We start from the raw sequence: 27,791 nt of genomic DNA, 5'->3' as shown, positions 1-27,791 counted from the left end.
CATCTATTGATTTCTCTTGAGATTAAATAAGAAATAACATAATTAGGAAATATGCTGATGCTGAGTCCCATCTTTTCCCCAGTGCAAAAGGTAGTAATTCACAATTTTCACAGGGATTCATTACACTAAAGTTAAAAATTGTTGTGGAGGAGTCCTCATATCTTTACCATGTATTCATTAATTTTATCTCAGCATAGTCATTGCTTATGGTACTTACCCATTCATTAATAATTGCTCTGCATACTCTTTGAATTTAAGCTAAAAAATGCAGCAAAGATATTTGTTAATGAGGTTCATTGAGCATTCACTTTGAGTGGCTAGTCTGTCTCAACAGGTGGCAGCATTAGAACTGCAAATTTGTGAATTACAAAGGTAAAATAAGGATGCTTTAAAAAATAGTGGGTAGTCACCTTTAATGAAATGTCTTCTTTTGCAATAATTCCAAACATTTATGATTTAGTTGTTTGAATTTTTGCCCAAAAATTTATCATCGCAAATGGGGTTTTTTAATCTTCCTTTATGTCAATAAAGGTGCAAGGTAAACCAGACAAATTACATTTGGAGATTCAAACATAATTTCAATTCGTAATTAATATTGAATTGACATCCTATAATCAAAGCTAATAAACAGATGTTTAGTGATACTCAATTTAAAATTATGGAAAAGAGGAGCTGGCCCGGTGGCACAGTGGTTTACTGTGCATGTTCCACTTCCGCGCCCCAGGGTTTGCTGGTTCGGATCCCGGGTGTGGACACGGTACTGCTTGGCAAGCCATGCTGTGGTAGGCATCCCACATGCAAAGTAGAGGAAGATGAGCACTGATATTAGCTCAGGGCCAGTCTTCCTCAGCAAAAAGAGGAGTATTGGTAGAAGATGTTAACTCAGGGCTAATCTTCCTCAAAATAAATAAATAAATAAAAAATAATAAAACATGAAAATTATGTAAAGGACAATGATGTCCAGTGTTGACAACTGTAGGTAATAATTAATTGTTGGAGGTAGTAGCAGAGAAAAAACAAAACTAAATTTTAAAATATATAAGGAATAAACTCATATAAATGGGTAAAATGACAAATTATAAGAATTAATAAAAGAGTTTGGGTTACTGAATATATGATCAATATTTAATCTGAATGTTATTTGCATTACTTCATCGCTGTAGAAAATATTTAGAATGTAATTATTTAAAGGAAATAATGTATAATACATAAGGTCCTTAGGAAAATATCCATAATAAATACTGGGTACTTTTTTTTTTTGCTGAAGAAGTTTCACCCTGAGCTAACATATGTGCCAATCTTCTATTTTGTACGTGGGTTGCCACCACAGCATGGCTGCTGACAAGTGGTATAGGTCCACGTCCAGGAACTGAACTCAGGCCACCAAAGCAGTGCTTGCTGAATTTAATCACTATGCCACAAGGTTGACCCCTAGATACTCATAACTTTTATGGAGAAAATGATAAAATGCCATTAAAAATTTTAAATATGAGCCAGCTCCATGGCTGAGTGGTTAAGTTTGTGCACTTTACTTTGGTGGCCCAGGGTTTCCCCAGTTCTGATCCCTGGTGTGGGCCTAGCACCACTCATCAGGCCATGCTGAGGTTGCATCCCACATAGCAGAGCCAGAAGGACATACAACTAGAATACACATCTATATACTGGGGGGCTTCTGAGAGAAGACAAAAATTTTGAATAAACAATATAAATAAACAACGACACCATGTTTACCAGGATGACTAAATATTTTAAAGATATAAGTTTTACAAAATTGGTCTGTCTTGGTGACATTCATTCTTATACACCCTTTCCCCTTTTTACACTTAGCCTACCATTTCACCCTGCATTTACTTCCATTTACATTTCCATTCTATCCTCCAAGTATCAGGCTACCTGGTATTCTTAAAGATTACTTTATGTTCAGGCAATATAGCAACAACAATGTTGAACCTGGTATTATCTTAATGTTTTAATTGGTTAAATTACCCCTAATATTCAAAGGCAATCCAGATTATGAAAACGCACACACACATACATGCACACACACACACACACACATCTGAATTCTATTTACTAATTGCTTCCACTTCTTTTGAGTTCTCACATTTAAATATGTGTATGTTTTTCATAATTACTACCAATAATAATGTAGAAGCACATGGTCATCAACAAGTGGAACTTCACACTCTTTAAAATGAAAACAATATGTATAACATGCATGTATTTAAATTATGTAAGTCATAATAGTAAACCCCAGTGGAGTTCATTTTTAATAATTCAGTTTTTCCTTGTAGAGCCTCATGTAAGAGAGACAAGAACATATGCAACAATTTTCTCTAAAACTTTGAAAAGGCCAAATCTATAAATGCTACAATTTGGAAAGATAGTGCGGCGCCTTGCTTTCCCCAGACCCCTCTTTAGCTGGTTTAATGAGTAGTAGCATTCCCAGAATCATTGGGGATTCTATCTTCCAAAGTCCCTGAGCCAAATATAAACACAGTCAGGTAACTAAGAGAAAGGGCCAAGCTTCCTCTCAAAGCCAGGTAGGTGTTATAGTTATATGTTCTAACAAAATAATTATAAATGCCTTCTTGGGTTTTCAAAAACAGCAACTCTCAACACATGCTGTGAAGGGACAGTGAAGAAAAACCATCTGCCTCAAATCCACTCCAATTATTAAGATAAGTGAAACAGAATTAGACCATTACCAATTTAACTGGCTGTCTTGAATTAATTAGTGGGTTTATTCCATATTTCCTCAGGTAGCTCTATCTAAAGCTTTATAAACAATGAAAATATAATTATGGAAATTGCAAGAGGGAGTTTATTTGAAAAAATTCTTTAAAATCTAAGATTGATTATTACAAACTGTTGACTTTTGTTAAATCTGAGGAAAAGAGCAGTGATTTATTTGGCCCCATTACCAGAGCCAACCTTTAAACTCCAAGATTAATTTATGCTACGTGATTGATTTTACAGCAAAAGAAAAATGGCATGGAAGGCAGTCCAGAGGAAAATTAGTATTTATTACATGAAAATCAAAGAAACAAATATGAGATCAGTGAAATAAGAATAAACTCATCTTCAAAGTAATAGATTGTTTTGTTTAAAAACAAAGTCCATCAAGGCAAAGCTATGCAAACAAACCTAAATAAGAAAAAAAACAAAGATGAAAAAAAAATCATCTTAGTCAAAAGCTGTTTGGCCAGTATGACAACATACAGTTCCGTCTCTATTTTCCTTACTTGTTTTACTTTGAATATACAGCAAACATTTAGAGGATATCTATGGTAGCCAATTTTCACATATTTTCTTATTCAATTTTCACAACTGCCTCTTTAGGAGGGTTTATAAATGAAACTAATAGTTAAGCTAGGAAAAAACTAAGAGTTAGACATGAAATCACAGCTTAATGTGGTAGAAAGTGACCAGCCATTCTTTTCAACCAGTGAAATTCTGTAAAATGGACATAATCAAAGCTATCTTTTAGCATGGTTTCCAGTTCTTGAATTGTTGTGGTATAATTTACCTCACACTGATAGTAAAGGGTAGATCTCTAAGCCCATGTCTTCCTTGTTCTTTATTCAATATTAAGGAAGTATTATTCCCAAAATATGAACTGTGGAACACCATATCCATTAATGTTCACTGAAAATAGATTCATTGTCAAATTAACATGAAAAGTACTGTATATTTATTTCTGTTATTGGAAACTTCCAAAGCATACTAGTGTATTTTATATTTCTGTGAGCTTTTCTTAAAAATTTTTAGCCAAGCATTTCCCAAATATATTAAGTATCGTAATCTTACTTTTCAGGTATTCTGGCTTATATGATAAAGTCTAAAATAGGATTAATTTAATGATCTAATTTTTCCTGGGTGAAAAACCAGATCCATGATGCGTATGTGATCTAATGTGCCCAAAGCATGTGCATTGTCCTTAAAATTACATTTGAGACTTTTTGACTGCAAGGATTAAAACATATTGAAAACATTTTCTGATTCAATCTTAATGAAAAAAATCTGATATGGACTAACCCAAGCCATGGCATAATAAATGTGAGGAAACCAGAGGATGAAATGATAACTATCTGTTGGAGTAGAAAAGAATGACTTCTTGGAACAAGTGAGTTTTAACAAATACATAATGTTGTTTGATGAGTGAAAGAACATGTTTGAATTTTTTTCATTCTCTACATTAGACCCTTTTATTTCTCATTTTCTACTTTTATGGATAATCTATAAATTGTATTAAATAATATTATGTATATACGTATATAAACATATATGTATTTCTTCTTTCTTGTTTTATTAATGTGTCATGTATTATTTGTCTCAGTTAAAAGATGTCATAGAGGATAATTTTGCTATATATCTCAAAAATTTACATATTAAATATTGAATTGTTTTGTTGTTCGTTAAGTATTGTACTTCCTTAAAATATAGGTACTTACCTTGTGTTCTGGAATCTGGAATATACTGTTATCCAGGATCCAGCTCCTGAACGCTCTCTGTTAAACAAACATTTCTCTTAGGAATCTTTAGCGGGATTTTAATTTTTCCAGGGTTCCTTGTTGGTGTGTAATGCCAGTTTATATCCCTGGTGAGCCTTTGATCCAATTAAAGTTTTATATCAGGCTAACTTTTCAAACTTGCAAGAAGTGACTTTACTGTGGATTGTTATAATTAAACAAAACTGTGCACTTTTCCATAGATGCTAGTAGATTGAATTCATATATTTCAGATAAACTCTTTGGTTGTTTTCTTTTTCCTCTCATTCCCTGCAGATCCCTCAAAGGGGAGGCAGATAAATGGCTAACAGAAATGTCCGTGTGATAACTGAATTCATCCTCCTGGGGCTGGCTGACAACCCTGAACTAAATACTGTCGTCTTTGTGCTGGTTCTCTTGATCCGTCTCATCACTATGGTGGGCAACATCACAATAATCTTGGCCAGCAACCAGCTCTACTCTCCCAAATACTTTTTCCTTAGCCAGTTGGGTTTCTTGGATTTCTGCTATGCCTTAGTCTTCATTCCTTAAATGTTGGTGACCTACATATCAGGACTGAAAGTCATCTCCTATCACGGTTGCCTCCTTCAGTATTCCTTTGCCAGCATGCTCCTGACCATCAAATGCTTCCTCCTGGCTGCAATGGCCTATGATTAGTATGTTGCCATTTGCCATCCACTTCACTACAAAGGCCTCATGACCCCCAGGTTCTGCACCCAGCTGGTGACAGCTTGCTATCTACTAGGTTGTGCCAACTCATTCACCCACCCGAGCAGCTTGCTCTGTCTGTCTTTCTGTGTGCCCAATGTCATTAACCATTAGTTTTGTGATATCCCTTTATTCTTTCAACTTTCCTGTTCTGACACCCAGTAGAGTGAGGTTTTATTTACTGCCCTCTCTGGAACCACATCAGTGACTACCTTTCTGATAGTGGTTTGTTCCTATCTAGGAATTCTTCTAACTATCCTGAAGATGAAATCTACCGGGAGCAGATAAAAAGCCATCTGCACATGTATCTCCCACCTAATGGTAGCGACTCTTGTCTATGGAACAGTGTGATATTTACTTACCTGGGAACTAGCTCCAGCTGTCCACAGGATACAGCCAAAATCCTGTCCGTGCTGTATACCCTTTTGCTGCCAATACTAAATCTTCTGATAAACAGTGTGAGAAACACAGAAGCCAAAGAAGCAATTAAAAGAATTATTAAGAGAAAAATATTTCCTCAGTGACCATGAATTTTCAAGTATAAATATTTAAGGAATATTTATTGATGCTACAGACAGGTACATTGTTAAATACCTTTGGAACTTGTTGGAGAAAAGAAGGATGGTGTTTTAAAAGCAGCTTATGTGCAAATATATATTCATTATTGACTTCTGGATAATTATATAATAATATGTGTGTGCATATACATATATATATATATGCAATACATTCTGTCAGAGAGGAGAACATTTTGCTCTACTTTCTTAAGATTACTAATTGCGGTCCTGTGAATGAAACTGACAAAAGACAGATTAACATGAGAAAAGACAAAGTCTATTCATGTGTATGTAAGAGTGCACCAAAAAAGTGCTTTACTCAATAATTAGTGATGGGGTTTATACACCTAATTTAAAAAGGAAAAGAGAGAGGGAATAATGGGTTCCATTGCAAAAACAAGTGGACTTTTAACGGAACAAATGGGAGATAAGAAATTTTGTGATACTGTTTACGCAGGTGCAAGTGGTCCTCTCTGTTTTCTTCCTGGCAGGGAAAATTCCCCAGGGAGAGAGGATTTATGGCAGTCTCACTTGCAGAAGTTTCTGCCTTTAGTTAGATAAAGGAATTTCTGAAAAAGCTTCTTTCTGCATCTATTGAATCCCAACTCTTTTCCGTTCAAAATAATTATACGCCACTGCGTAATTTGAATCCTTTCAATTCTAAAATTATTATTTTGAATTTCTACTAAATTCCTATATAATAAATTTACACTATCTTCTAAGGTTTGGTTAGTTATAAAAGAGGATCTTCAGTTTTTATAAAGGGTATAGTAGAACCAGTAGGTGACAATCACACAAACATACAAATAGAAATACATGCACATATCTTGAGAATCGATTCCAGAGAATAAACTTATTCTTCCTTCTCCTTTACAATGCTGGAAGAGCTGACCCATTTTACAGATGAAGAAACAAAGGATCAATGTAGTTAAAAGCTTACCCAAAAGAAGACAACATCAATATTTGAGAAATAGAATTCAAACACACATATATTCATATACTTACTCACAGGCCTCATCCCATTTTACATAAACAATAGAATTTCCTGTATGTATTTTGTATGCCATTTTTTATCAGAACTATTAAAATCTGAATATTTAACTTTACAAAATAATTCCACGGGCACAGAAGGGGTTCTTTTTATGGGAACTCCATTTCTGCCAGTTGTTTAACAGAAATACCAAAATGGCAATGCAAAGATCCTCTACTGTATCAGTACTTTGGAATTTGCTGAAAATTAGCCTTTAGAAAACTTCCATAAAACAGTAGTACCATTTAAAAGTGCTAATTTTGTTAAAGAAAATGACGATAGAACCCCATTTTCCTTATGTTCATCATTCCATATAGTGTTTATTGCTCCACTCACTCAGACATGCATCCAAAAACCTAGTCCAGTACCGTTGTTATCACAATTGTTAAGAAAGCAAACATAGCCTTCACTAAATGACACCTTTGCAATATGTAGGGAACAATGGTTTTCAGTTTGGGAAGAGTGTTTATATCTATCAAATGGAAAAATATTTAGCTCATAGCAATAAATCTCTGTTAAAATCTATAAATCTATGGAATCATTATTATTACTTAACAATTGAATATATGTAAATTTGTAACAAAGTGAGTTAAAGCAAGTTTTACTTCATTGTCTCTATACGGTCCATATTTTCTTCCAGAATGATCCCATTGTCAAATATTTTAACTGCATATAACCATAACAGCCATGCCTTTTCCAAAAAAAAATTAAGCACTGTAACTGTTATAACTAAGTTTTAAAAGCAAAACTAGTATTATGACTTAATAAAGGAATCCTTAGGACATGGCAAGCAGCTGTCTGAATGTTATCACACAATCACAGACTAAAATTTAAATCTACATTGGGGCCACGAAAGCATCCATCTCCTGGTGTTAATACTTCAGGTTTTAATGTCATATAAAATAATATATGATATAATGATAATTTCATTTTTCTAATTGTTTCCATCTCAATATTTTTTAATAATGAAATTCTTTGACAAAACACATGGAAATATTTTTATTTTGATACTTTGCTAATTTACTTTCCAAAAGACTTATATAAAACCTAATTCTTTCATCAATGCAATTATATTTATTTAAAAGTTTAGTTATTTTACCTAATAGACATAAATAAATAATGAATGGACCTCATAATAAAATCTCAAGAATGCAAGAAAAAGTCAAAACCAATACTGTGAAAATTAATGAAGATACAATGAGCAATCATGTTCGTCCTTCCTCAAATTATCACTTGATTTCATGAGAAAATATTTGAGAACATAGAGTTTTTCTATTCTTTTTACTCGAAAGTAGACTTGAGGACATAGTCATTGGACCAAAATCAAGAAAAGGAAGGCATATTGAATCAAATATAATGGGTAAAATCCAAGGAAATGGGCATTTTGAAATATTATAGAATGACAGACGTATTGTTTTAGTAATTCCATTAAAACTATGAGGAACCCAGAAGTCTTTAAATATTTCTTACTAAAGCTGTAAATTTGTAGAGCAAATTTTCCCAGTAGTTTTAGGTAGAAATATAAAAGGACAGCAACAATTAACTTGTCAGACCTAGCAAGATGGTTTATACACAAAGATAATTTCTCCAACAATCACTAAGGGACCCTAGTCAAGAAAAGATTTCCCTGAAGTTTGTTGCATCTACGTCTTCACTTTTTGGTGATCTTGTTTGTGAGAAAATTTTTATGCTTTTTATTTTTTTTATTTTTTTTCTTTTGAGGAAGATTAGCCCTGAGCTAACTACCGTCAATCTCCTCGTTTTGCTGAGGAAGACTGGCCCTGAGCTAACATCCATGCCCATCTTCCTCTACTTTATACATGGGATGCCTACCACAGCATGGCTTCTGCCAAGAGGTGTCATGTCTGCACCTGGGATCGCAACTGGCGAACCCCGGGCCACCGAGAAGTGAATGTGTGAACTTAACTGCTGAGCCACCAGGCTGACCTCTATGCTTTATAAAGTTAAACCAGTAATTTAATCTGATTTAATGGCACATGAGTATATGTAGTCTTTTTGTTTAGATCTATAACCAACCTGAAGATATACGTTTGATTTTGTTGCTGTTACAAGCCTCTGTTAGTAGTGCAATGCTAATAATAATATATTATCAATTTATATCTATGTATCTATATATAAATCTGTCTCTCTTGCTCTATAAATATATATACATATATATATATGTCTGCAGTTTGCATGATAAGATGAAGATATTAAGGTGTTGGGTTCTACTTTAATCTACAGAGGGCAGACAATCCTGAATTAATATATGCAGTTATGGATATTACATATTTAAATGTTCCAATTTGTTTAAGTCATTTTGTATGGGAAAGCAACAAGGATGACAAAAATATGTCATATGGAGAAATGTAGAATTGAAAGGGTCAGGGAACAGATTATAATTGTCTCTTATTACTGAAGAAATGTCATGGGAAGAAGGGATTAGATTTGTTTTGTAGGGTTGAAGGAATACACTGATAAGAATTTTAGAAATTGAAATAAATGCATATGAAAATCAAAAAATTTATCTTTAATGATATCTTGACTACTTGAAGCTGTAGAAACATATTTCGACTCAATGTAATGAGGTTTTGCAATATATAATATCCCAAGATGGTGTGAGATTCACAGAAGATAAAGATCGCTTGCAAGATTGAAGCCAAAGATGGACAACAATTTGGGAGTAGTAGGGAGCAGCCTGAGTATCAGATGGGTGGTTATGTGTGTTGGCCTCCCAGTGTCATTCCAACAATTAGGCAGTCTGCTGATGGCTATGAAATAGATTATAACTTACGAATTTCGAAGAGCTCACAATGGCCTATTGTTTGGCACTATGTTCTTTTGTCATATAAATCATAGAAATTTATAATTGAACGGGACCTTATAATCTGTTATTCTGATGAGAAAACCAAGTACTGAATAGAGGAAAAAATATATATATATTATATATATATATATATATAAAATGGGTTATATTTTATATACATATACACACACACACACATATATATACACAGTAGGCCTCATTACGCATTGGGTAATTAGTGGCATTCTAGCTTTCAGCCTAGTTCTCTTTTTATTGCACAGTACTACAAAGCAATTTGTTCAAAAGCTAATTATGATAACTAAGAAAGCTGAACATTCCACATAGCAGCAGGCTCCTGTATCGTTTGCTAGTTTCTGTCCTTGTTCCACACATATAGGTTTTTCTTTTATATCATTCAGTCTTGCTAAAGTTTGGGGTCATCTCAGAGATCAACCCAAGTACTTATTAAAAAAATAATACATTTGGTACCCACTCCTCTTTCACATTTTGAAATGAGGCTGGATTTGCCAGAGAAGCCTATAAGGAAGACATCGATTATTGGATAACATAAAGGCCTCAGGTGATCCTAGTCTTCCTATCTGGCCATGCCATTGAGTCCCAGGAGGTGTGGCTTGCCCCTCTAGTGTGAGGCTGACTACATAGTGGGCACTTACTCCTCCTGGAAGCAGCTGTTGGTACAGCTCAGGAGTAGGCATGTCTTAGCCACTGCTCCCTGGCCATCCACCATACACTTGATCATCAAGAAACCTGGAATGTGATGGCCTCTGAGCATGTTCCCAGCCTCCAGCCTCCACTCTGGTCCAAGACTCAGCTCCAGTCCACCTGAGAGGTCTGCTCTGCACAGCAGCCCTTCCCTCTCCCCTCCCCTTCCCATTCCCCCCCTCTTTCCCTTCTCTCCTTCCCCTCTCTTCCCCGTTACCTGTCCCTGCCTCTCCCCACCCCTTTACCCCCATCCCCCAGCTCCCCAGCCCAAGGAGGGGGAGTTGAGAACCTGGGGTGCTGCTGCTGCTGCTGCCTTGGTTTCTGCATGAATTTCAGCCTGGGCCTGGGTCCCAGGCTGCCTGCTGCCCCTGCTGCTTAGAGCCCACGCACTCTCTGGCCTTGGCCTCCCCTGGAGGATCCTCCAGATCATCAGATTGTAAATTTTGTTTTCACTTTTCCAACTCCTCTTCTGGACTGTTTATTCCTGTAAGGAAAAGACCATATCTCATTCAGCTTCACAATTCCAAGATTACTGGGAAATATAGTAGATGTGCAATACTTATTTGTTTAATAAATTGATGGGTTAATTATTTCATAGGAGTTTCTTACCTATCATGTACTAAAATATTTGACACTGAAAAGTAAATAAATAAAAGATAATAACAAAAATAAGAATTCTTCCACCTATCACAGTAAAAAAAGAAAAGCACCACCTACTGGAATCAGGTTTTCAATATTTATTTAAAGTGAAGGGCATATAAACTGTAAACCAAGATATGAGGCCGTTTTCTATGCACAGTAATGAAATAAATACTAGATAACCTTTGATTTATGGAGCTCTATTAATTATGGAGCTTGGTAAGATGTAAATAGTCCATGTAGGCAAGGTTACGATGAAACTGATGGTCAGGGGCAATGCTCATGGAAATTAAAACATGCCAGACCACTCTAGCATGCCTTAGGCTAATATGTAGCATGAAGTTGTAGTTTGGGCCCCAAAATACTAGTTCTGGTTATTGATCAAGAGGAAACAAACCAGTATATATTAGGCATTACTTTAAAAAAGAAAGCAAAGAAAAATCATGATTAGTGTAAATGTTCAGCAGTGAAGGACAGAGTTTAATAAATGTGTATTTATAGATATAAAATCATTTATATTAAGGACATGAGACAAATATTGATTGAATGCATATTATGTTCTCAATATCATGCAAGATGTTTTGTATGTATTATTTAATTTCATCTTCACAAACACAGGAGGCAGGTGCTACTATTGTCGCTTTGCAGACACAGACAATGAGAGGGTCAAAGAGACTATTCACATGGTTTTAAAGCATATTCAAAGAGCAAAGCACAGACAAGCTAATTTGATCATGGTTCCATTAGCAAAGCTAGAGCAATTTAAGTGAAGAACGAATGATGATAGTATTGGAAAATAACCCAAAACCAAAATACTTATCGATAAGAATATGTTGGTATAACTAACTAAATAAATACATACATAGGGAAGAAAGAACAACTCTTCCTTAGACAAGAATTTCTATTAAAAGATGTTGAAAGAATAAGGGAAATGAAAATTTGCTACCAAAACACCATAGTGATAATTGGTAGAGGCAATAGATTGATAGGATGTCAAAAAGTATAAATGAAATATTTACATAGTCTAAATTATCTTCCCCAAATGTATCTGTATATATACATGTATATATATATATTTATGCATATACAAATCACAAAGATAAGAATCATAATTTTGCTGTAAAAATGTATGGCAGACACTAACTAAGTGATCAAGTTTAACATCACTAGTAGTATCACTTATTGACCTCATGTATCCTCTGATTTGATGAACAGGGCAAACATATCAATTCACTCGTAGTCTTCCCCATAGGGAATAACCTCAATTTAATCATGAGAAACCATTAGGCAAACCTAAATTGAGGGACTTTCTACCAAAGACTTGACAGGTAATCTTGAAAAGTATCACGGTCAAGAAAGAAAAGCAAAGAAAATTGGACAGTCACAGATTTCAGGAGAATAAGGAGACATCATAAATCTAATTGCAAGATGATGTTCTGGATTGGATCATGGAACAGAAAAAAAGACTTTTTGGAAAAACTGGTGAAACAATCAAATCTGTAGTTTAGTTAATGTTATTGTATCAATGCAAATTTTTTAGTGTTGATTGTACTGTGATTATGTAAGATGTTAACATATGTGAAGCTGGGCAAAGCGTATACAGAAACGCTGTATTTCTAAAAATATCTAAATAAAAAGTTAAATATAACTGATTAACTGCTGGAACTCAAAGTGACTTTACAGGCAAATATGAATTCAAGAGACCAAGCATTTATTAAATGTCCATTGATCCTAGATCGTGGTCAAACATAGCCCTACACCATTTATATATGGATAGCCACTGAACCTACTAGCTCAACAAATATCAGAATATGAAAGAACTGAGACAAATATGGAATGTTTAATGAGGCAATTAACTCTAAGTAATGTGAAAGTAGAGACACTATCATTCTCATGTTTGTAGTCCCACACAAAGCATATCTGTCATTTAGTAGCTGCTCAATAAATATATGTTGAAAGAATAAAGAAAAAGGATGGAAACTTGAGGTTTCAGATACACAACCCAATTCTTTCAAAGTATTATTTTCTCAAGACACATACTAGAGTGGAAAAAAATGTAGTACAGTTTCTTTTGTCCTAACATCTGAATACATTGATCATCAGTAAGAGATTCCATGGAGAAGTGTATGAGAATATGTCAGCTTAGTTTTTCTATTGATTAGGTGGTATTTGCTCAAGCTTGTCAAATATAACTATAAGGTTACTTGTAATTGCAATTTGGGATCCTATCCAATTTGGCTCATATTGAGATGAAAGTTAATACTATACATTTTAAAGAAAAGATTATATGTATACGTGACTGTGTTTGTGTATATATAAGACACTAATACCAATACTATAAGATACTTTAAAGTATATCATTTCATTAGAAAAATTCTTAATGAATTGATTGGAAAACCTCCAATACATCTGTCTTATTTTTAAAATGCCATAGGGAGGGATGGCATGGATATTAACCAATGAGAGCTTCAGACAAGAATTTATATAGATAAGATAAAAATAAATATAAAAGAAATAAAAAAAAACTTTAATGGATATAGTGAAATCAATCTCTGTTTTAATGCAAGTAAGAGTCACAATAAAAAGTTCCAGCCCAATACACATCTTGTCATCAGTTCAATGATAACTTGGTACAAGGAGAATTACCTAGGATTTGGAATCTGAAAATCTGTGCTCCCCATTCAGCTCCATAATTAAAAGACACCTGTGAGATTAGACTTTCCCTCCAAACTTTACTCCTATTTCAAATGGCAATAAATTTAAATGACAAAGCAGATCCAATAAGACACAGCGAGGCAGATTAATTAAATATTGGAAACAATGAATTTTTAAATAATTTACTTTAAATATGTCAATTTTTGGTGTAAATTTAAGATGCCCATATAATTGAACTTTTGTCGTCACATGAATTTACTTTTAAAAATTAGCAAATATTGGGCCACAACACTAATTTTATAAGTAGATCATTGAAAAACATAGTTGACTAGAACCTTGAACTAGATATTTCATTCTTAAGCTATATGTAGCAACTATCTTTTAATTAGTAATATGCACTTTAGCACTTTTCTATCAGGTTAAATCTAATGAAGTATATTGTGATTATGATTTTTCTTTGAGGCACTTTTTATGGATTAGGGAATAAAGGAGTTTTGTGAATTGTATGATCTGCTAATACAAAAACAAAATAAAAAACAAAAAATGCACAGGGGTCTCCACAATTCCATTGGCCACACTCCAGTGGGATCAATTTTGCTCTGGATAAATAACATAGTGAAAAATCACAATGTTAAACACTTCAATTAAATTTCTATTAAAACTGTGTTTCTGTTAGATGGGCATGACAAGCAATATTGAAACACTAAGATTGCAAAAGAGGAGAGAAATAATAAAAGCCACTTAGGGAGCTGTACGAATGGAATTTTGCACACATTATTACAGCTTATAAGTACCAGAGCCAAGATTCCATCCTAGGCCTCATTCATGGTGCATGTACTTTTCACCATTTTTGACCACGTTTTATTATACCAAGGCTCCATTCTGAAACTGACATTTACCCTCACCATCCCCATTGAAATAAAACAAAACATGATCTTTGATGTATTTGGATTTATTTTAAGCCATTTAAACTAGAGAAACATTATGAAATAAGTAGTATTCTGAAGTGGCACCTACATTACATGGCTAGCAAAATAACCTTAAAAGAATTATTATTTTTCTCACTATATTAAAACATAAGTCCCCAGATATTTGAATTGGTCAAATGTTTTCTTGACCACTATGGATAAATTTCTTGATTGTTTTTACTTGGAGCTAGTCTGTTTTTTCCATCTAGAGAATGAAAGCATATACTCTATTTGCAGCATTCTCATTACTTCTACAAACATAGTTCAGTATTTTCTATTTTCTTTGCTTTAGTCCAGAAAGTATTATTTTTCAATTCTTAGATACTATATAAACCAGATTGTGATGAATACATTCTATTCATCTATGCACTAGACAACAACTAAGGAGTTAGTACTGAGGATTTCATAACATATTTTATCTTGATATTCTAGGCCCCACCTCTTGAAACATTCTGCAAATGATCTAAAATTTTCTCTTACCTGTAGAACAACAAAGGCATGTTTAGATAAACTATGAATATGATTTTTTAAATTGGTTATATCCACTTCCTCAACTGTTGATAAAACCTACGGGAGATTTCCCCAAGGGGAATATGCCTCGATTATCTTCTTTTTCAAAATAGCATCATGATGATTTACTCAATAATAAAAAAGTAAATGGTTCTTGAATACTGTACTACATGTTGATATTTATAAAATGAATAAAGTTATCTGGTCTTCGGTTTAAAATGGTACCTTAAAAAATATATGTTTTGACACTAGATAAGAATTCTTAAGATATAAGACATATTTTTAAGTCATACCTCTGACACTGGGTTGGCATTAACTTCTCTGAGAATCAATGTCTTCACCCTGGCAATATAAGGCATTTTATATTGCAACAAGTCAGTAAAAATGGTAAACTATTAATATATAGTATAAAACCACAATATATCTCTTGCAAACTCTAGCAGATGGATTTATTGTCAATCAAATTCATTACACTTTTGCTCTGTTAAAATTATAAAGTGTGGTTTAAAGGAAAAAGGATACATTTTGAGCTTATTGGAAGATTACGTTTCAAGGTAATGAGAAAAGTCCAAAAAAAGTCATAGACATGTGGAGGAGACATCAAAAATTTAAAGCTCTGCAGGACTTTATAAGTCATGTAATTCTGTGAATCCTGAATACAATCAGGAGTTTACTCAGATTAAATTTATAAAATGTATTGATCAATCGATTGATAGATATACACACACAGTAAGCACGCACGCATGCACATGCCTAGAACCAAAATAAAGAAATTTAACTTTGGTATAAGAGGGAGGCCCCGTAGAATTTTTCTTTTTCTTCAATTTTCCAGATGGTCCCCACCCCCACCCAGATTCAATCAAAAGTCACAAGGGACAATGAGAGACTGAAATGGTGCTATAGGTCACTGAGTATCTCAGAAATATGCAGCACATACTCCCTTTTAAAAGTAGTGCTTACCTAGGGAGAGAAAGTGCTGAGAAGAATGTCAAATGAGTAGGGGAGACATACTAGGAAGGAAAATTTGAACAGGGATTGACGTTCTGGAAGATGGAGGACTCAGAAAGTACTCTTTTAGCAACATAGTGTCTACAGTACAGCATGCTCCTTTGGAAGGCAAGATCTATTTACACATAAGAAGCAGCAGATAGTACTCAAGTCAAGCTTTGTTCTGAGAGTTAAAGTAGATAGACAGTCATATTTTAAGGCCATCATGAAAACACGAGAGTAATTCCCTGAGCATGAAACTGGAAAAGTGACCTTGATGTATCTCCAACTTCATATGTACCTACTCCTGATAGTCAAAATGCCCATCATATTTACACATTGAAGGAATGAAAAGATTACTATTGACCTCCATGTGATGATATTTAAATGGCAAAAAATACAAATAACCTAATAATGTTCCAAATATTACTAAATCAGGGCATAAAATGAGGCCATAAACCAATCAAATGAATATCGCATTAAAATATATCTGAAAATAATATAACACAAAAATTTTTTAAACGACTTAAGGTTCAAGAAATACAAATATGTCAGAAATGAGTTGACAAGATGTCAGGAAGATGCGAAATTATCATTAAAATTGGAAATAGGGGGCTAGCCTGGTGGTGCAGCTGTTAAATTCACATGTTCTGTTTCAGCAGCCCAGGGTTCCCCGGTTTGGATTCCAGGTGCAGACCTATGAGCTGCATGTCAAGCCATGCTGTGGCAGGTGTCCCACATATAGAGTGGAGGAAGATGGGCATGGATGTTAGCTCAGAGCCAGTCTTCCTCAGCAAAAAGAGGAGGATTGGCAGCAGATGTTAGCTCAGGGCTAATCTTCCCCCAAAAGAAAAACAAAAAACAAAAAACAAAAAAAAAAGAAAATTGGAAAGAGTAAGCCAAAACATAGAAACAAAATAAAAGTTCAGAAATCATGAGTGATTCAGAAAAATACGAGATTGAGTAGCCACTATAGGAAGCATGCTTAAGGAAAGAAGCTAGAGAGATACGAACAAACACCAATTTTAAGTAAAGAAAGGAAATTAAGATTTGATAGAAACTGATACACCTAAAGGTACTAAATTTTAATTTTAAAAATGATAAAATATGACATAAAATATAAAATTAACACAGAACAAAAGTTTATAACCATCTCATTAAAAATTCTATCAGTAAAATGACAGACTGATACATAGATCATTGAAATAATAGGGATATATTGAGTATATCAGAAAAGTTACAATAAAATAAGATTTTGCTGCCTTTTTAATTTTACTGAAGAAAATATAGAGAGAAGAAAGTTTATATTTCATAGTTGTACATCTTGATGAATTTTGAAACTGAACAGAATCTGTAAACAAGACCAAGACTAAGAAGGACAACCTTGGCAACATCCAGATCCTGTCTTATCCTATTTTCTCATCATTGCCTGCCCTATAAAGATCACACTATTCCGAAGCAACAATTCATTTAGGTAACAATTTTTTTGGGTAATTAGGTAATTGTCTAGGTTAATTTAGATAATAGTTTTTTAAATATTAATTTAGGTAACAGATTTTAAAGTCACCATTATTGAATTTTAATATAAATACAGAAATTCTACTATTTAAAGGTACCAGTTATATGGGTTTTAATAGACACACATAATTATGTAATCACAATCAAGTTATAGAACATTTCTATCACCCCCAAAAAAAGCCCCTCTTACCACTTTGAAGTCTGTCTCCTCCCTTTACCCTCAGTTCTGGCAACAAGAGACATGCCAGATGTATTCCCCATTGTTAAAATTTTGCCTTATCCAGAATGTGATACAGGTTGAATCACACTGTAGGTGAGCTTTTGAGTTTTTCTTCTTCCACTTAACAGAATGTATTTCAGATCCATCCTTCTACTCGAAAATACCAGCATTTGTTTCTGCTGACTGCCAAATAGTATTCCATTGTAATGATGTACCACAGTTTACATACTCAGTAGTTGAAGTACATTTGGATTGTTTCCAGTTTTAGAATATAGAGAATAGCGCTGTTATGAATATTGTCATACAGTTCTTTGTGTAGACATATCCTGTCTTTTATCTGGGTCAATGGCACAGAGTGATAGGTACATGAGATCACATTGTGGTCTTAAATTGTATTTCCCCAATTAGAAATGATGTTGAACATTTTTTATGTACATAGTTGCAATCTATGTATCTTCTCTGTTGAAGTGTCTGTTCAAGTTTGTTCCCATTTTTTATTCCTTATATTTCCTTTTGTTTTCATATCGTTGAGTTTTTGGAGTTCTTTATATATTCTGGATTCATGATCTTTATTGAATAGCTGTTCAGCAAAAATTTTGTACAAGTCTGTGGTTTGTTTGTTCATTCCCTCAACAGTATTTTTAATAAAGGAAATTTGAAACATGATGAAATACAATTTATTACTATTTACTCCAAACATTCAGGCATTTTGTGTTTTGTACAAAAATTGATGACTAACCCATATTAACACATGTCCATTTTTTCTCTAGAAATGTTAGAGTATTAGGTTTTATAATAAGGTCTAAGATTCATTTTGAGACAACTCTTATATGATGCAAAGAATGAGTCAATGTCTTTTTTCAGTGGCATGAGGCTACTCGACATATTCAGGGTCATTAAAAACAAAGACTGTCCGTCCTTCATGGATTTTTCTTGGAAACTTTGTCAAAAATCAATTGACTATATTGTGTGAATCTATTGCTGAAGACTCTATTCTGTTTCATTGATCTAGATGTCTATCTTTTCAGCAACTCTGTCTTTATTATTTTAGTTTTGTGGTAAATCTTGAAATCAAATTATATGAGTCCTACTTTGTTATTTTTCAAAACTGCTTTGACTTAGTTCCTTTCCCTTTTTTGTAACTTGTAGAATTACCTTGTCAACTTTTGCAGAATAATTCTAGTTTAATTTTAATTAGGGTTGCATTGAATATATACATAATTTGAGTTTGCATTTAATTAATGGAAGCTTTGTTCACAATTGTGCTGCTTATCAATATCATCCTTCCTTTCTTTTTTCTTTTAAAATTCAGCTTTCATGACCAACATTCCCTATCAACTAATTGAGAATCTCTGGGTATAGAGCTTATGCATCTATGTATTTTTCATAACTTTTTGAAGAATTTCTTTAAATATGTACCCTACTACTAGTCTGCAGATTACAATATAGGGTCACCAAGACAGGAAAAGACGCTGCACAACTCAGATTTTGAATTTTAACTCTGCTAGATCCCTAATATTCTAATGTGCCATTATGTAGAATATTATAGTTATCTCTATACTGCCCCATCTCTGCTGTCAATGCTTCCTATCCATGTATTTTATCTTATCTCCTCTATCAAATGTTCAATGAACTTAACCCACTGAGAAGTGTAGCCCACTAAAAGTTAAATAAGTATGGTGATATTTATTAAATTGTGAATCCTGTCATAGCTTATACTTTCATATTATTTCAATATGTACGTGTTTACAGAATTTTGAGAGAAGTGAACAGGTTATATTCCCAGTAAGAGGAAATTGGATTTCAAAGAATTTAAATCATCAACCCAATAGCACATAGCTATTTAGTATCACAGCTAGGTCTATGTTCTATATCATTAGGTTTTTTTTTTTTTCCCAGTCTGATGCATATTCTTTCTCCACTGAAGAAACATTTTATACTAGAGACTAAAGTGCATTGATGTAATCATTTTTTTCACATAGTTCACTGCTCCAGAACCATTCTCTTGTTTACTACAGAAAAAAACAAAATGATCTTGCTACTTTTCTGTCCCAGAAGAAAATTATTGTGTTTTCTCCCTGGAACATCCCTGTGGAATTTAAGAAGTGTTTGAGAACCTACTATAAGAGTCCAAATGCTTAGTATTCATCACACACCTTAACTGAGTGAGCAGTTCATTTCCACAGGTAAGAAGAAAGGTTTCTCCTCACTTACAAAATATTTCAGAAGTCATAACCTTGAATCTCAAACTAGATTATGTTTTAACATTTCAATGTGAGATATAACTATCTAGTTAATTCAGAGTTGAATTAAAAATTGAGTGAGAGTATTCCAGGGACCATAGCAGATATAATAGGAAAGACTCTTTATAAATTTAGGTCAGTAGATTTGTAAGTTAGAAACTTGATTTAATTGGCTTGATGGAAGCTAAAAGACAGAATAAAAGTAGTAGAAATAAGGGGCTGTATTTCAAGTTAGGAAAATTATTAAATGGAGAATACACCATTTTGGGATCATAATTTCATCTTTCTCATGGATAGATATATACAAATTTTAAATATGTTTTACTAGTTAGCTAATTGACCGAGAAGCCACGTCAATTTTGTTGTTGTTGTAGTTGTTAATATAACGGTCTTCTTAAGCTTGTGGCTTTACAAAAGAATTCAAACTCATGAGGATGTTAGTCTGTGTTGTCTCTAGGAGGTGCCATTTCCAGAATTATGGCATATCACAATGGGTCTGCAATATGATCAAGTGGAAATAGCTTAATTTTGGAGACAGAAAAACCTGGACTTGAGTCCTGGTTCTGATAGTAAATAACTGTGACCTTGATCAAGTTATAGGTCAGGTTGGTTCTCAGTTTTCTCATCTATAAAAGGACACTGAATTAGTTAGTTTGCAGGTTGCTAGATAGATTACATAAGGAAATATTCACAAAACTTCTACCCTCTAGTAGCCGGTTAACATGTGGTAGCTGCTGTCTTAGCTTTCCTTCTTCTCAAGCTTAGTGCTTGAGGTAGTGTCCTCTTGGGTGTCTTGTACTCTATGTTTTCTTAATGTATGAGAGTTGAGGAACTGATTTAATTTTAGTTTTGCAAAATTGTCACTTTTTGATAAAATTTCAATATCTTTATTTTTGTCTTTCTAGCCTGTGTCTTTTAAAGTGAAATCAGTATGACATAAACACAATCAGTTCTAATTTACTTAAATATTAGTTGACAGAAACACCTGTTTGAAAACATCTTGAATGAAGTAAATAAATCCCATACTTTTTGTCTATCCTTCAATTCCCTACAGTGAAGGGAATAATTGCTCTAATGGAACAGTATAGGGAATAAAATGTGTCTTCACTCAGGTATGACTTTCTTATAATACACATAAAATAAGAGAAATCAGGAGTTATGAGAAATTTACATACAAAATTATCGGAGGAGTTTAAACAAATGTGCTCTTATTCTCCTGCCATGCCCAAAGTCAGAATTCATTGACAGAGATGTATTTTTAAGGTGCCCGATACGATAGAATATCGAGATTCACTGGGTTTAATCTCATGAGAAAGGGATTTTAATATATCTTAAATATCGTGCTATGTGAAAAACACATATAACTAAAACTAGAAATACTTAGCTTCTGGTTTGGTTCCCATTTATTGCTCAATGTTTTGATGAAAAACTGATTTTATAACTCGCTATAAATATTTTGTAATTAAATACAATTCGGGAGTTGTATTTCATATATATTCATGCTTTACATATAATTAAAACCCCTTAATTTTATAAAACATATTTTAATACATCTCATATATTAGCACTCTGCAATCACACCATGTTCATAAAATTGAACAAGATAAACTTGAAGATCCGGTCAACCTTAGTTATTCTTTGATTTGGAAGGATAAAGTTAATTTTCCAAGGTTGCATTGCCGCTAGGTGCTATATCAGAGATTTTAATACAGGATTTTAGAGTCCAAATATAATGTTATTAATCTTCCACAGTAGTATTATCTCAGACACCTCAGTCAGGTAAATGTTAGAATAATAACGTCACTGAGATTTCAACTGTATACAGTCCAAATGTGTTTTGTAATGGAGTCCTTTAGTAGACCCTCTAATGGTACACTTTGCAAAATTTGATTGTATATTTGTTTCATTTTGTTTTCATTGTGTTTCTTCCTATCTGCCAAATTTCCATTTTGTTCCTGACTCTCCTTCATTAATATTTATATATACATATATATGCCATAGATTCTAGAGATATAGAGGGGGGTGGCGCAAAGAGAATGAGGAATTTTTTAAACAGATATGAATTTTTTATCATGCTCAAATAATACATTAATACATATTTATATAAATAATCGATAATTTTGTTATTTGATTGATGTAACCATTCAAACCAAACTAGAAATTATTAGAAGACATTTGTGTTTGTGCATTCTCAAGAGAAATGTGTGAGTTATCTGCATTTACACAGAAGTCAAAATTTAGCTTAACTATATTTTTTTAGTCTAGAATTCTGTAAGGATTAAATGGGTAAAATTTGGGGGGTGGTTAGTTTCCCCACACTTAAAAAACTATTTGTTCTCTGTATTAAAAAAAAATCCTCCACATAGATCTGGGAAGGTCTTCCTGGGAAAATTAAAATGTGTAGCTTTCTTCTTCCACGAATAGATTTAAGCTAATTGTCTCACTCATTCTTGATGTATGGACAGCTCAATATGACAAAAATATGATGTATTTCATGTCGTGAATATAAGTCATTTGTATATCCCTGGCTGTGTGCACTGCAGATATTTTTGTCATTTAAACAGAATTTGGTCCATGCCACACTGAAGGAAAAACCAGAATCCCAGTGCTGAATTCTTGCTCCTAAACATGGTATATGCAATATTTCATTTTGTTTCAATGATGAAGACTTCAGTCCAGATACAGGTGACTCTTCAACTATTTGTTTTTTTCTTTTATGCACTTTTCTTGTTTCATATTCTGCTGAATAAGAAACCATCCAATGGCATAGGAAAATATACCAGGAATAAAACACTACTTTGTGACTTATGTAGTGAATTTATTCTTTTAGCAATAGCTTCTATAAATTTTATGATCTAAGATCGGGTGGTTTTTCTTTTATAACAGTTTTAAAGACTCCCAAAGAAACTATAATAGATTAAAGGAATGACAATTATTTATATTTGACAGAAATATATCTCAAAAATACACTCAAGGTCTTTACAAGGATAATGAGTATATGAATAGAGAGAAATCTTACATTGATATTGTTAAATTTGGCAACACATTAAGAGTATAGCAAACTATGGAGGCCTAAATGGACAACTTAGTGATATGTGTATCAATAAAGAAAACTAAAAAACGAAACAAAACCAGTGCTCTGTTACTGTTTACATGCAGGTGAATCTGCATCCAGAATAAGATCTGCTGTCTGTTCTCCAGTGTTCCAGAAGTCCTAGTGGAATGAGATAATAGCCAAAAAAGAGAATATACAATGGTTTGGTCAGAAAATGGTACCCTGCATAACAAGTTAAAATGTACATCTAACATCTCATTTTCTATTTTCTGGGCACATTTTAAAATTAAATAATTTTACATTGTTTTTCTCATGTAAATACAACTCAATTTTGTGACATAATTATGTTTACTCCCTTTTTAATAATTTTGCACATTAAGGAAAGGCATTTCATGCACACGGTAGAAAATCTAGGATTTGTACTGAGATGTGCACTTTCTACTAAAATATTTTTGCATTTAAAAATTCCTATATTCATTCATCTCTGTGAATTTTAACAGAATGCAATATGAAACTAAATGGTAGTAAATTTAACAGAAAATAAACTGGAAATTAAGCCACATAAATTGGCATGTCTTTAGCATGGCAAATTTAGTCAACCCTTAATAAAATAATTCTTCAACTTAACAGGGTAATGCATTCACTTGGATCAAACTTCATCAAGGCCTATTCCTTCATTGCCAAGGATTTCGATGTGCCCTTCTAAGAAACAAACAAGAGAATATAATAGGGTGGGTTCTATTTTCAAAAACATTGTTTTAAAACCTATAAATAAAACTGAAATGTCACAGTTGACATCAGATTTATATTTATACAGGATTCAGGTGAAAAATGTGACTGAAGTTACCATGTTTATATTGATGGGATTCACAGATGATTCTGATACACAAGTTTTCCTATTTTTGCTATTTCTAGCAATCTATCTTTTTACTCTGATAGGAATTTGGGACTGGTTGTATTGGTGATTAAGGATTCCCAGCTTCACAACCCTATGTATTGCTTTCTGAGTGTGTTATCATTCTTGGATGCCTGCCTTTCTTAAGTTGTGGGCCCAAAATTGTTGGTCAATTTCCTATATGAGAGGAAAGCCATTTCATTCCTTGGATGTGCAGCACAGATGTTTCTCGCTGTTACTTTGGGGACCACAGAATGTTTTCTCTTGGCCTCAATGGCATATGATCGCTATGTAGCAATCTACAACCCTCTGCTGTATTCAGTTAGCATGTCTTCCAGGGTCTATGTGCCACTCATCATTGCTTCCTATATTGGTGGCATTTTGAATGCTTCAGTGCATACAGGGGCCACATTTAGCCTATCCTTTTGTGCATCCAATGAAATTAAACATTTCTTTTGTGACATCCCTCCTCTCCTTGCTATTTCTTGTTCTGACACTCACACAAATCAGCTTTTACTCTTCTACTTTGTGGGCTCTATCGAGACAGTCTCTATACTGATTGTCCTGATCTCCTATGGTTTCATTCTGGTGGAAATTCTGAAGATTCATTCTGCTGAAGGGAGACAAAAAGTATTTTCTACATGTGGTTCTCATCTAACTGGGATGTCAATTTATCATGGAACAATCCTCTTCATGTATGTGAGACCAAGTTCCAGTTACTCTTTGAACCATGACATGAGAGTGTCAACATTTTACACCCTTGTGATTCCCATGCTGAATCCCATCATCTACAGTTTAAGGAACAAAGATGTAAAAAGGGCAATGAAAAGAGTGTTTGGTAAAAATGAATGCATCAATAAAGTAGATTTTTCAAACTAACTATTGAATGCAAACTAATTAAGAATGATGTTTGTTATCTCCATATCAAGAAGTTGTGATAAAATATTTTGCTTTAGTTTAATATCTTTCTGTACTTCAACATTTTTAGATAAAAATCATAGTTATACCTGCACCTGTGCAGTTTCCACGCATGGAGAAAAACTGTCATCTATTTGCTTCTTACTTAATTCACTCTCAGATACACACACACAATAAAAATTTATTTTTATTGAAAAAATGCTTATGTTAGTTATTTGCTACCAAAATCTTTCTTGGGGTGTATGCAATGAATGTATTATTTTTTCTTATAGCATTCTTCAGTGGTGGGAACCACCTGGCTGTTGCCAAAGCTCTTTCTCCTCTCTATCCTGTGGGTAAATGTAACCATCTGATCAAACCACTGTCAGAATTTTAGAAGAGAGTAGAAGAGTTTTGCTGTAAAATACATAAATTCCCTGCTAGGAAATTTTGGGGAAATGGAGATACTTCATAAGCCTGGGAAGAATGTCCCAAGTGATGACAATTATTTCTTTGTTCCTGCTTCAAACGTTGTCATTGCTTACTGCTCTCTTAATTTTCAACTTCACCTTAATTTGACTCTTCTAGTGTAAACCCTTTGTGCCAACCTCAGTGAGTCCATGCTGCAGGCATTTCTATTCTTCCTCTTAGTCTTCTGTGCACCCATTACTAGGATCCTAAGTGTCCTAGAGATTCAGAGACTGGAGATTATTGCACTCCTTATAATGTATGATCGAGAATCCTCTTTACTGTTCTGCCATTATCCAATGTCATTTGCCTTGATTTTTTTGCAACAACAATAATAAAAAGATTGTGATAAAAGCAATGCTCAAACACAATCCAGTAGGATTTCACTTCCTTTGTCCCTACTCTCTACCAACCTGCCCTTGCAATGAATCATTAATAACTATGAACCATCCTGTAGTTGTTACTGATGTACTCGCAGGAGAGCTGACTGTAGTTTTCAAAGTTTATTGATTGATGTACCAGAAAAGAAGTTGTAAAGCCTAACTTCTTAATGTCAACCTAACTTTCTCCCCTTGAAAAAAAAAGTCTTATTTTATCCCTAAAACAACCCAATTGGAAAAGACATTTCATATGGTCCTAGATACTATGGTCCTAAGAATCAGCGACAATCTTTGTTGACACTTAAGGGGCTCAACAATCTGTTGAATTTAATACAATTTTTAATCTTACAATAATTTATTCTCAGACTACTTAGAATCTGAGACAATAATTTATTACTTCATTTATTCATTTGCTCAGCATGTTTTCATTATTTTTTCAGGTCTGTCTCTAGTCTGTGTTCTGACACTATACATGTTCCAGGGTAGACATGTGCATGGAACCTCATGATTTGTAGATAAAATGCTTTCTGCATACTATATTTAGCTGTGGCATAAAAAAAGGAGTTATGCATATAAGTTATGACAAAGGAAGATCTTGAGGAAAAAACTCTGTCTATGTAAAATGAAAGAATAAGTAAAATACATTTCCAAAGATGGTTGTATTGATTTGAGATAATATAAATAAGGATCTTAGCCTGTGTCTGGCACATGTTAGTGTCAGTAAATATTATCTCAGTGAAATAAGATTATGAGCAACTGTAAAGTCTTATATATGTATAAGTTTTTGTCATTATTTTTGATCTCTGTAACTATCATCCATTCATTTAATCAAGAAATGTTGAGTACCTACAATGTACCAGGCAATGTTCTAGGCACTTGATGCATTAGAGAACAAAACAATGAACCCTGCCTTACGGAGTTCATATTCTAGTCAGGGAGCAGACTATAAAATACAAATGTAATAAATAAATTATGTAATATTTTTGAAAGCAATATGTGCTGTGGAAAGAAGAAAAAGCAGCAAAGAGTACAGAGACTGGGAGTGCTGAGAGGTTGCAATTTTAAAAGGGGATCAAATAACCTCCTCGAGAAAGTGTTATTTGCACAAAGTCTTCAGAGAAGTGAGGCAGTTACCCAATATATATCAAGGAGAAGAATGTTCTGGGTATAAAGAACAACCAGTTGCCAACATCTCAAGGTGGCAGCATGTCTGATATATTTACTAGATATTTAGGATCCTAGTGTGCTTGGAAAGGAGGAAAGATTGGGAGAACTGGAGAAGAGGAGGTTAGAGAGTCAATGGGGACCAGATCATGTAGGGCCTTGTGCATCATGGCAAAAGTGCGGGTTTTAATTTGAACGGAATGGATACCCACTGCAGGGCTTCTAGGGAGCACTCTGGCTGTTGTGAGAGCACTCTAGTGTTGTGGGAGCATTCTGTCTATGGTAGGAGCATTCTGGCTGTTGAGATGGGATTAGACTGGAGGTAAGGTGTGTGGTAGGAGGAGAATTAGGGGCACCAGTTACGAAGCAAAAGAGAGATGATTGTGGCTCAGAACAAGGTGGAAGCTGTGGAGCTGGTGAGAGTAGATCCTCCTTACATTGTGAAGGTAAAGACAAAAGGATTTCTTAACTGATTAGATTTGAGATATGAGAAAAGAGCATCAACCTACAAAAACAAAAACCAGTTTAAGATTCAAAGCATTTATCTAGGACCAAAGAATTGCCATTTGGGGGCATAGATTCAGATAGAAACACAAATAATGTCCCACTCGGGAGTAAAAGTCAGGGCCTTTTAAAGGCGAAGAGGGGAGGTTAAATTACCAAGAATTTTCATTGGAATTGGAGGCAGAAGCTAGTCTTGGCTAAACATTGATTGACCATTGATTCATTCTTCGGAAAGTCCACAATCCTTTCTTTGTGATCATGATGTCCGTTCTCCACCTGACTTCTCAAAAATTTTTTTATAAAATCATTACTCTTTTTATCCAGTCCAAAGTTTTGGCCTAGTTCAAGGTTCA

At 33.9% G+C, this 27,791-nt stretch overlaps 2 pseudogenes; both read left to right on the top strand.

The window, feature by feature from the left end:
* The first annotated feature begins 4,811 nt into the window (after nucleotides 1–4,811).
* Nucleotides 4,812–5,743, top strand: LOC139081315 (olfactory receptor 5J3-like; annotated as a pseudogene).
* Nucleotides 5,744–23,912: 18,169 nt separating this feature from the next.
* LOC103565640 (olfactory receptor 5T1-like) lies at nucleotides 23,913–24,904 on the top strand (annotated as a pseudogene).
* Nucleotides 24,905–27,791: the final 2,887 nt, after the last annotated feature.

The sequence above is a fragment of the Equus przewalskii genome, unplaced genomic scaffold (genome assembly GCF_037783145.1).
Source record: "Equus przewalskii isolate Varuska unplaced genomic scaffold, EquPr2 contig_452, whole genome shotgun sequence".
NCBI classification, from domain to species: Eukaryota; Metazoa; Chordata; class Mammalia; order Perissodactyla; family Equidae; genus Equus; species Equus przewalskii.
Note: the sequence above shows the minus strand (reverse complement) of the source record. Positions and strands in the feature narration are given on the sequence as shown.